Genomic DNA, 11,065 nt, shown 5'->3' with positions numbered 1-11,065 from the left:
TGAAACAAACAGGTCTACTCTTTTCATTGTAGATTCACAAAAACAAGTGCCATATTTATGTGAAAGTTATCATAGTGTACTAAGGCCAATTACATTCATTCCACAAGAAAACTATTAAAGATAGATAAGGATTGCTAATTTTCTTCTATTAGACTATCAGATGAATAACTATAATAAACTCCCACTTTTAGGAGAAATATTCTCTTGAAAACTATCATCATGAGGCATGTCATATGATCTCGTCACAAGAAGTTCGTCAAGTTCAGCAGCTACCTCCTTCATGCTCGGTCTGTTTCTTGCATTAGATCTCAAGCATCTTTTGGCAAGCTTAGCCAATATAGAGACCATCTCCTGACCTTCAACCTCTCTTGCAATCTCAGGATCTACCATTTCTAGTAGACGGCTTTGTTTGAACATTGATTTGAAATGCATTGCTAAGCTTTCAGTACTCGATGCATCGGAAGAGATAGCTCTTTGACTTGTAAGAAGCTCCAGAAGAACCACACCAAATGCATAAACATCACTTCTATCACTAAGTTGACCAGATCGAAAGTATTCGGGGTCTAAGTAACCAAACGTACCTCCAACTTGTGTTGTTAAGTGAGTCTTCTCAAGGGGAACTAATCTTGATAGTCCAAAATCAGAAACCACAGCTCTACAATTCTCATCTAATAATATGTTACTTGTTTTGATATCTCTGTGGAAAATAGCAGTGGAAGCATGAATGCAAGTAAGAAAGTGCCCCTGCTATTTCTCTGGCAATTCGCAAGCGATGCTCCAAAGATAGTGTGACTGTCGGTGTCCTTGATTCACTAGGACTAGGCCTAGAGCTTCCATGAAGATGATGTGATAGAGTGCCATTGCTGATGTATTCATAGACCAATAATGGAACTTGAGTCTCTAAACAACAACCGAGTACTTTGACAATGTGTCTGTGGTTGATTTGAGAGAGAACGGAAATCTCATTTACAAACTGACCAACTTGATCTTCATCAACTACATTTGATTTCTTGATAGCAATGATGCTTCCATCTGATAGCATTCCTTTATAGACAGTACCAAGCCCTCCCTTGCCAATAATTCGACTTTCGTTGAAGTTGTCTGTTGCTTTTTCCAACTCCTCTTTTTTGAAGCGTTTCATACGTAACAAAGTACTACCACTTCCTGCACTTATGGAAATTCGCTTTTGCAATAGCAATCCACCATTCCTTTTAAAAAACTTCTCTTTAGTTTTTCTTTCTTTCCTATTTCTTATTTGCCGATGTAGCAACACACAACCAGCTACCAGGACCATTAGAACAACAGCTGATGCAATTCCTGTTTGCACCAAAAAACAAAGTAAATGGAATAGTAACCAATTAAATTAGTTTTAGATCAAGATAGCGAAGTTTAGCGAAGTTGGTATTAAACAAGAGTGTGATATATCCATACTGCCAGCAGTTAGTGACTCCTCCTAGCTTGCCAAGTTTCTCTCAACTGCTTGCACACCCAAGACATCTGACTAGTACCCTTATGCAGTTTTTCGTACAATTAAACCTTTTCGTTGAAGGGTGTGTTCTTGATACGAAGATTTTTTTTTTTTTCATGGAAAATAAGTAATTTTTTTACTTATTTTGTGGTGTTTGGTAAATAAGCAAAAATATGAGTATTTAAAGAGCATTTATCATATAACATGAAACAGAGAAAATACTTGCAACTTCTTAAAAAGAAATATATTCAAGTAATAGTAGGAGGTGCGCGAAAAAGAAACAGTACCTAAGCATAGCTGCAAAACAAACACAGGTCTCCTCTTATTTGGCTCACAGTAGAAACTGCCTGGAGTGTTAACACAACTAGTATTACGTGGACAATTATGCCTCCCATTTGGACTTTCACCCTCGTTAATATCTGCAGGACAATAAATAAATAAAAAAGTTAGATTTGTTGATAGTATAGAGTATATTATGGCATCTAACCTCTTCAAAGTTTGTAAATAAAGATATCACCACTAAAAATACAATTACCGCAGATAAATATTTTAGCTAAACAACAAAATTCGTCGCTAATCCTATTCAGCGTCGGATTATCAAAGAATTCTATCAGCTACTAGCAATTTAGCTACAAATTAGCGACGGATTATCAACGAATTCTTTTAGCTACGAGTGATTTAGCGACAAAGTTTGTAGTTAATACCTTGACCTCCATTAGAGAGGATCGAGGCAAGGGTTGCCTTGATTGTTGAGAATATAATTAAGTAAATAAAGGTGTGCTATATAATTAAGTAAATAATAGTGTGTTCTCTCTAGTAGGTTAAGTTTTTTAGATGAGATGGTCACACACTTCAACATGGTATCACAGCAGGTAATTGATCCTGGGATCGAATCTCGCTGCCACTCCTTACAGAAAAAAAAGTGCTTGGCCCATAGAAAAAAAAATCAGGCTCGCATAACTTGACATCCATTAGAGAGGTAAGGTTGCCTTGATAACCACGAGTGCAACGGCACCTGTATCCATACATATCGTTGGAGGGGGAATTGACATTTACACACTCACTCTTCTTTCCACATGCATACTTTGGGCCTCCCATGCCTTGCTTGCAACTCATATTGCCCATCACCCAGTCCCAGTCCACTGCAATATCAGTTGGATAAACAAGTAATTCTTGTTCTTTGTAGTCACACTTTCTTGACTTGCTACTTAATAATTCACTTATGATGTGATTGGAATTATAACCACTATGAGCAATCGTTAAATAGCTACAATTGTTTTTTGCCCAGGAAGCATTCAAGGTGTTCATGGTTTATACTGAATATGTATTACTTTTTGGAATCCTTGAGATGGCACTTTGGCAAAACCCATTATTCCCGGTGCAAGAAGAAGAAGAAACAAACTTATTACTATTATTAGCAGCTGCATCGCAGAAGGAAGCGCATCCACTTACAATTTCTCCATTGTCTCTATCTTTGACATAAGCAAAGATATCACAACCAACGGCTATTAACTTATTCTCAGCTGCCGATACACTAAAATACCCACCTATCTTAATAGTTCCCCAGACAGGACCATCAATGTTTTTACCTGAAGATTTATCGTGGAGAACACGAATGAAAGGTATTTCGGTTCTGATTGAGTCCATTGAGATGTAGTAAATTGGTATATTTGAAAAGATGAAGGCCGATGAATGATTTGCATCATTGCAGGTGATTTCAAATTCTTTATCAAAGTAACATCCTGTCCCTATCCCGAATGGATATGGAATGGTTAAGTTCCCACATTTGTCTCTGCATCCAGGCTTTGACACCATCAGTCGTGTTGAAGCAGAAACAGCTTGAGTTTGCTGTAGAAGTACCACAAGAAGAAGAAAGACCAAAGTACTCTGGTTAAGCAGAGTCATCTCTGATCCACTTCAGTGGTTTTGAAAATGTATTGCCAAATTTTGTGGAGTATTTGTAAGAATACCTATTTTTAACCTATAAACAATCTTGTTTTATAGACCAACTCTAAGAGATTCAAAAAGAAAATAGAAGAAGAGATCTAGTGGCTTTACTACCTATTTGTAACCTATAAACAATCTTGTTTTATAGACCAACTCTAAGAGATTCAAAAAGAAAATAGAAGATCTAGTGGCTTTACTTCCCTTTTCAGTCGTCCTTCCGTGACTTCAGAGTTTACAATCCTCTATTACAATATTTCACTATAATAATCATGTGTTTTGTGGAATCATCTTTCGTGTTATGTTGTATATTATATGTTTTCAATAACAACACTTAGCTATATCAGTCAAAAACTACTGAAACAAACGATATTTTTATTAAGAGGGTTAGAGTAATTAATGTACTTCAAAGTGAAGGTATATCTTTTCTTTTAATACAAATTAAGCACATGCCGACTATAGGACGGGACTCGGAGTCGTGATCCACACCTAATCTAGATGTTGTATCCATGCTTCACACGGAGTATTATTATTTATGTTTGTTATGTTCTTACTCTTTACTTTTTTTTTTTTTTTTGGCTTGTTTGTTCTTTTTCTATTTTTAAACAAATAAGGAAGAATTAGCATGTAAAGTAAATTAATTTTGGCAATACGTGAAATAAAAGGCTTTCTTTCTAGTGTACAAACCAACACAAATTATCAACAAAAATCTTTAAATCCGAATTCCATCGACCCAAGCAATATAAGTGGCCGTTTGGCCATCTGACAAATGCAATTTCTAAATACCATTTTTAACTTTAAAAACAAAAACTATTCTTCTCAAAGTTCACAATTTTCATGGCCAAACGAACCCTTATGTGTTGCGGATTGCTCCATTTGAGCTGCGACTGACCCGGTTAATAAGATAGAGAAGTACCGCTATTGGTAATATTAAAAACATGGGTAGTTGGTCTTGAGGTAGTGACTTCTTCTCTCCCAAAAACCGTTTCCTCTTTTGTTCTTTAAAAGAAACCAGAACATTTTTTCTTTACTATGCAAATTGTAAGAAGCAAAAAAAAAAAAAAAAAAAAAAAAAAATACACACAGAGAGTAAAAATGGCATTTTGTCCGTGGGTATTGGTGTTCTATTTCATAGAAAAGTAGAATTGACTTGGAGCAACTTTTTGAAGCCAATTTCGATAACTTTCCGTTTTGTTAACGGGTACATAATCATTGTTTCTATTACTGTCTATTTCCTATATTGGTGTCAGAGCCTTGATGTGTGTTCTGTTGATCCTATGAAGACGCGGTTGAATTTTAATCAATAGTATTAATTTTGATTACACCGTTGAGAAAAAGTTCAAAAGGACTCGGTATTCGCAATCAGTGTTTTAAAAGGCAGTTTCAGGGCTCGTCTCGAGGCTCGCCCTGGGACGGGGCACTGGTAAAACGCCCCGAGGCTCACGCGCGGGGCTTAGTTCCTGTGAGGCTTACGCCTCAAAGCGCCGGACTGTACGCCCTAAACAAGTCTAACGCCCAACGCTCGGGGCTCGCCTAACAGTTCTTACACAAATTATATGTTAAATTCCTTAATTAGAATTGTTGACCCTTATAATTCTTTAACAAATGAATGATACTTAATAGTTTTTTCATCTATAGAAATAAGAACATTGGGTGTAACTCAAATAACAAATCGTAGTATTGCATACATTTGAGAACATCGTGAGGGTGAATATCACTTTATATTTCTTTTAAAAATACATAACCGAATTGTACATTTTTACTTGTCATTGGTCTTTTATCCTATGTATCAAAATTATCATATTTCATTATTTCGCTATTTGAAAATAAATTTATTTTTATTCACGAAGGAGTTACGTTTTAATTATAACACTGAGATAAAATGAATAAGATGATAGCAATATTGTTTTAAGAAATTGTGATTTTTTCATTGTTTGAAAGTTAAGATGTTATAGTTGATTTGCATTTCATAATTGTCACGACCCAGCCCCGTAGGCCGTGACTAGTGCCCGATCTGGACACCCAAACCCATCTATCAAATGCATTCAAGTATATAACAGAAGCCGACAAGACTATATTCTAAATTTAGATAATTTCCAGAAACATTCCGGCAGAGTTTCCTTTGTTTTACAGGCTATCTAAAATAACCCTGCGCACAGAAAATACCAACAAAGGCCACACCGGCCAACAAGGCAACATGTAAACATATGCGGACCGGCCGCCGCGGCGAATGGGATCGCCCAAACACATCATATACACACATCCGAACAGAAAGACCCAAACCCACAAACATGTCCACAGACCTCTAAACAGACCGACAGAATCATATGACGGGACAGGGCCCCGCCGTACCCAAATAGTCAGATATACAGAAATATATACATAACAAAAGATGTATGTACCAAAAGTAGACTCCGGATCAAAAGGAAGTACTCCGAAAATAGCAGGAAGTGGAGCCTACAGTGGTGGATCACCTGTGTCTGTACCTGCGGGCATGAAACGCAGCCCCCGAAGAAAGGGGGTCAGTACGGAAAATGTACCGAGTATGTAAGGCATAAAGTATAGAACGAAGAAACATAGTCAGAAATGGAAACTTTACAGAACCGGTAAAACTGTATAAAAGCATCATTACGTTTTCTCTTAGGTAACGGAGTAATATCTCTCAAGTCATGAATCATATACATATACATACCTGCATATATACGACGTGTTCCGGCCCCTTTAGTAAGGGACTCGGTGAATAAGATCAGACATATCAACATCACATACCATATATTCGTATAACGTGTCCCGACCCTTTTTGTGAGGGACTCGGTGCATAGGATCATGTATGGCAGAGTCATATATCACATGTATACATAACGTGTCCCGGCCCTTTTCTAAGGGACTCGGTAGATAGAATCATGCATGGTAGAGTCATATGTCATATATATGTACATAACGTGTCCCGGCCCTCTATTGCGGGTCTCGGTGGATAAAGTCATCACGTGCCATCCTGGCCACCACCCCTGTATCATCATATCATCACATGCATATACATATAACGTGTCCCGGCCCGCAAGTGAGAGGGACTCGGTGAATAATGCAAAGAAGTACGCACGATAACATGTCCTGGCCCGGGCTCAGTAAATAGACATATCAAGCTTGCACGAACAGAATAGTATGAAACCAAATACTCGTAAATCAAGACCCGAGATACAACATACTTATATACAACATGCTTATCGACATATGAGGGTTCAGAACAAGTTTCGGGTCAATCGGAATTAGTATACAACAGTTACGAGCGTTTGAAGTACATAACGCTCTACAATCGTTTCAAAAGCTCTTTCTGGAAAGCCAAAGCTGTAATCAGGTTAACTACCTTTTAGACATGGTTATGGATCAAACCAAATAGAACTCTTGGAATCATTCACACGTATCAAGGACTGTCAAGGACTCGGTAAAATAATCGACGTGCTAGCATTTAATAATCAAACTTTAGTCATATCAAGGTACCGACATCATATATCATATACATATGTAACAGATTCATACATGCATACTCATAGAATATCATACAGTGTGTTGCTGCGGAACGTACTGCCCGATCCACGGATATAACGTATTAGTGCCGAAGAACGTTCGGCCCGATCCGAGATTGTATACAAAAGTTAAAGACATTAGTACTTACAAGATTATCTTAAGGTTATGAATTATTATACTTAGCTTATTACTCCATTATGCCATAATCTTAACCGTACTACGTATGTTCGTATCTATAGACCAATGGGGATCGTAGACAAACTCGGAGCTTACTAAATAGAACCTTTGAAGTACGGGGCCTTCTAACAACATTTCGTAAGCCGTGTTTGGAAATTCAAGTAACAACATATTAAGTAGCTTTCCAATATCATTATGGGTCGAACCGAATGGAGACTCTAGAACCATATGTACATATCCAATTATTTATCCAAGACCTAAGTCATATCGGTTTGCTTTCGAACCACGTTCGGCAACATACCAACTAAATTCTTCGAACGTCATCATATATATATATATACATATCAAACCATATGGATTACTTATGGCAGTCAAAGACGATGGCCATCCTAGTGGCTCTAAGAATAGAATTTTTTCTTTAGAGACATACATATATGTTATTTGTTTATTTCAAAGATCATGCCGAAGGAAAGAAAGGTAAGCCTTACATACCTTGCCCGCTCTCTACGCAAATCCGAAATCAAGCTCTTGGCTCCACAAAATCTACAACAACTTTAATGCGCACCAAACATTGGGTACAACCACTTAAGAATTCAATTCCAACCAACACCTTTTCCCACAGAAATTTCGGCAGCATTTCCCCTGTAAATGCGCCATCCCCGAGAATTCAACTCGGCCAAAAATACAATAACAAATCCGAGAATTTAACTCGGCCACAATATCCACAACAATACCAATAGTTATTCTAACAATATTCACCATCGATTCAAAACACATACTAATATTGGCAACTTCGTTTTACAACTTCAACGGCATCTCAATTATATTCAATTCAAGTTTGCTCATACATTCAAATACTAATTCAAGATCATTCAACACAATTCAAGAACATTTCAAACAATCTACAAAATATTCAAACAATCTCACCAACCCTATATTCCACCCAAAATCTCCATAAATGCAACAAAACCACGACGACGCATTTTCTTCTTTCTAATTCATAAACTACAACAACAATTCATACGTTAGCAATGTTATTCCCACAAATTCAAGAACTACATTAATGACCATGGTGGCTTCCAAATCAGCCCACAATCATCACAACCTCAACTTAAATCATCAAATTCTCATTTTCACCATAGAATACATATTAACAACAACCAAATTACTACATAAAAATTGTTTCTCTTCTTCCCCACACTACACACATACACGGCCACATACACACATCACACCACACGGCTTGCACACAACACACAACATTTCTACGATTTTTATTACATTCTACTCACTATAACATATGTAAATCTTTCATAAAAGATAGAATCTTACCTTTTCTTCAAATTCTTCACTTGCCACCAAAGTGTCTTTCTTGCCAAAATAATTATACCAAGTTGTAGAGAGTCTTGCACTTAGCAAGAATTCAAGATGAAAGAAATTTTTTAAACCAAAGATTAAGGCTCCAAGATTTTTTTTTTCTTTCTCTCTTGCTCTAGCCGTCCCCTCTTGCTCTCTCTTTCTCTCTTTGATTTCTTGAAACTTCTAGTGTATTGGATGATGGATACATAGCCCCCTTTATTTATTAAATTACCCACTTTGGCCCTCTATGGGCCAAGGCCCAACCGGCCACCCCTTGGCCAATTTCCAAGCCCAAAATTTTATTTTCCTTCCTTTTTATTCCCAAGCCCACTTGTGGTAATTCATAAAATAGATTTTCAAAATTCCAATTTTGCCCTTAGCCTTCCTCGATATTTCCGCACCAATATTTTTCATGAGCAACGTATATACCAACTAAAATCAAAATATTGCTTTACCTCTTACAAGTCGCAATTATTTCAAATTTTCCGAATATGCGAAATTACGGGATGTAACAATAATAACTTTTATTTCATTGTATTGTTTATACTTGTAAAATTATGTTATATATAATTACAAGTTGTAAGTGGCGTATAATAGATTGCTTTGATTAGTTATATATATATATATATATATCATTTATTTACATTTTCTTTTATTTTTTATGTAATTTTACCTATTTAAAAGTATTTATTGTAATTATATTATTTTATGAAATACTAAAAATTAAATACTGATGGGGCTTACGCCCTGTGCCTCGGGGCTTACGCCTCGCTGAGACATATGTAAAACGCCTCGCCTTACGCCCCCGCCTTTTAAAACACTGTTCGCAATTTGTGATACTATTTTTAGCAGCTTGCTTAGTTTTTTCCTATAAATTCGCCATAGTTAGACCTGTCAACTCGTTTATGATGCTCAACTAGTAAGGGGCAGTGTAAGAAATTTCTAAGGAGTGACTGATAGGGAATTAGTACTGTTTTTGGAGATGGAATCTTTTTGACTTTGCAAATTAATAAAGTGGAGTGGAGGCTGTACGGTCCCTTTTTACTTTTATTTTCCTCGTTTTTCACAAACAAACTTGTACACGGAAAGTTACAGACAGAGGTCTGCTTGAGTTTTATGAACTCTCTTCGTTCCCTTAATTAAAAGATACTGTAATAATCTTACTGCCTCGTTTGCTATTTCGTTTTAAGACTCGATCGTTACTTCGGAAAACAAGTTAATGGTATAAAAACATCAAAGTGGTACTTTCTCTGTTTCAATTTTTGTTTTTGCAATGTATTTTTAAAAAATATCATATTTCTATGTTAATGGGTGATGATCTTTAATAAAAAATTCAGTGACGGGACTAATGTCTCGTACTGAACCCGAACCCCAATATTGTAATTATGAAATTTTACTCCTAAATATCGTATTGAATACCTAACACCGAACACTGAATTACTAAATTTTCCGGTTCGATTCAATGCTTCAATGTTTGATAATTTATGCCCAGCCTGATTTGGAAGCAACTTTTCATAAAGTTCCACTTCTTACTTTAAAAAAAAAAAAAAAAAGGAAAGAGAATGCAAGTTTTTCCTTTGACGATAAAGTCTTTTGTAGGATTGATTAGTGGACATCATGCCTCTACTATGATTTACTATCTTTCCTTGATATAATGATATATTGGAAGACTTGGGTTTCTTTTAATAAAGGAAGAGTCTTAATCTTCTGCACAGACTCAATAAAAGCGGAATTTTGTGGTCCATATTAATGGCTCTTTTTTGTGCAATATACATTCTTGTAATCTGAATCCAAAGACTGACTTTTCAAGTCTTTGACATGCTTGCTGTAATTTACAAAATCAATTCGTATCAACTAATTAAGTTTTTTGAATAATTAGTCTCCCTCCGTTTATTTTTACTTGTTCACAATGAATTTTGCATTTTTTTTTCAGAAAATAACAAATCAAAAATCTTGGGAAATGATTTGGAGAATTAGTAGTTAATGTTAAGGGTAAACAGGAAGATCGTCTTCTCTTGATATGCTAAAGTGAACCAATAAAAGTAAATTTTTATTTTAATATAGTGGACAAATAAAAGTAAACGGATAGAGTATTAATTATCTAGATTCTAATAATGACAAATTGATTTTAATTAGAGTCCGTGACTTAAGTGAGTCAAAAAAAAAAAAAATTGAAACCAATAACACACACAAAAAAAAAACATTACAAAAGTAGGTTTCACGCACAGAAAGAGACTACTTTTTTTTTTTTTTTTAAAGTTATCAAAATCACGTTTTTTCCATACTTTGGGCAAAGATTAGTCATGTTTCAAAACCCCGAAATATCAATATTTTATATAGGAATTAATTTTTTTTTTTGCGTACAATAATGTCGGCTCATTACATCAAGTATAACTAAACGTTTGGATCGTCGTTTTAGGGGTTGTAAAGTGCCCCAAAGTAAGTTTTGTTTGTTTGGAAACTTATCTTCTTGAAGTTTAAGTATCATATTTTATAGGGTTTTGATATAAGTGTTTTATTATTTAGTCAAATCAAATGTACAAATAAATATATTTTGATCTACCTTTAATTTTTTATATTATGTTGTTATTT

General features: G+C 35.6%; 1 pseudogene; it reads right to left on the bottom strand.

Annotated features, from left to right (window-relative positions):
- Window positions 1-9: 9 nt before the first annotated feature.
- LOC132636305 (wall-associated receptor kinase 2-like) lies at window positions 10-8,761 on the bottom strand (annotated as a pseudogene).
- Between the last annotated feature and the right edge of the window lie 2,304 nt (window positions 8,762-11,065).

This window comes from Lycium barbarum, chromosome 4 (genome assembly GCF_019175385.1).
Source record: "Lycium barbarum isolate Lr01 chromosome 4, ASM1917538v2, whole genome shotgun sequence".
NCBI classification, from domain to species: Eukaryota; Viridiplantae; Streptophyta; class Magnoliopsida; order Solanales; family Solanaceae; genus Lycium; species Lycium barbarum.
This window is presented reverse-complemented; position numbering and strand designations above follow the sequence as displayed.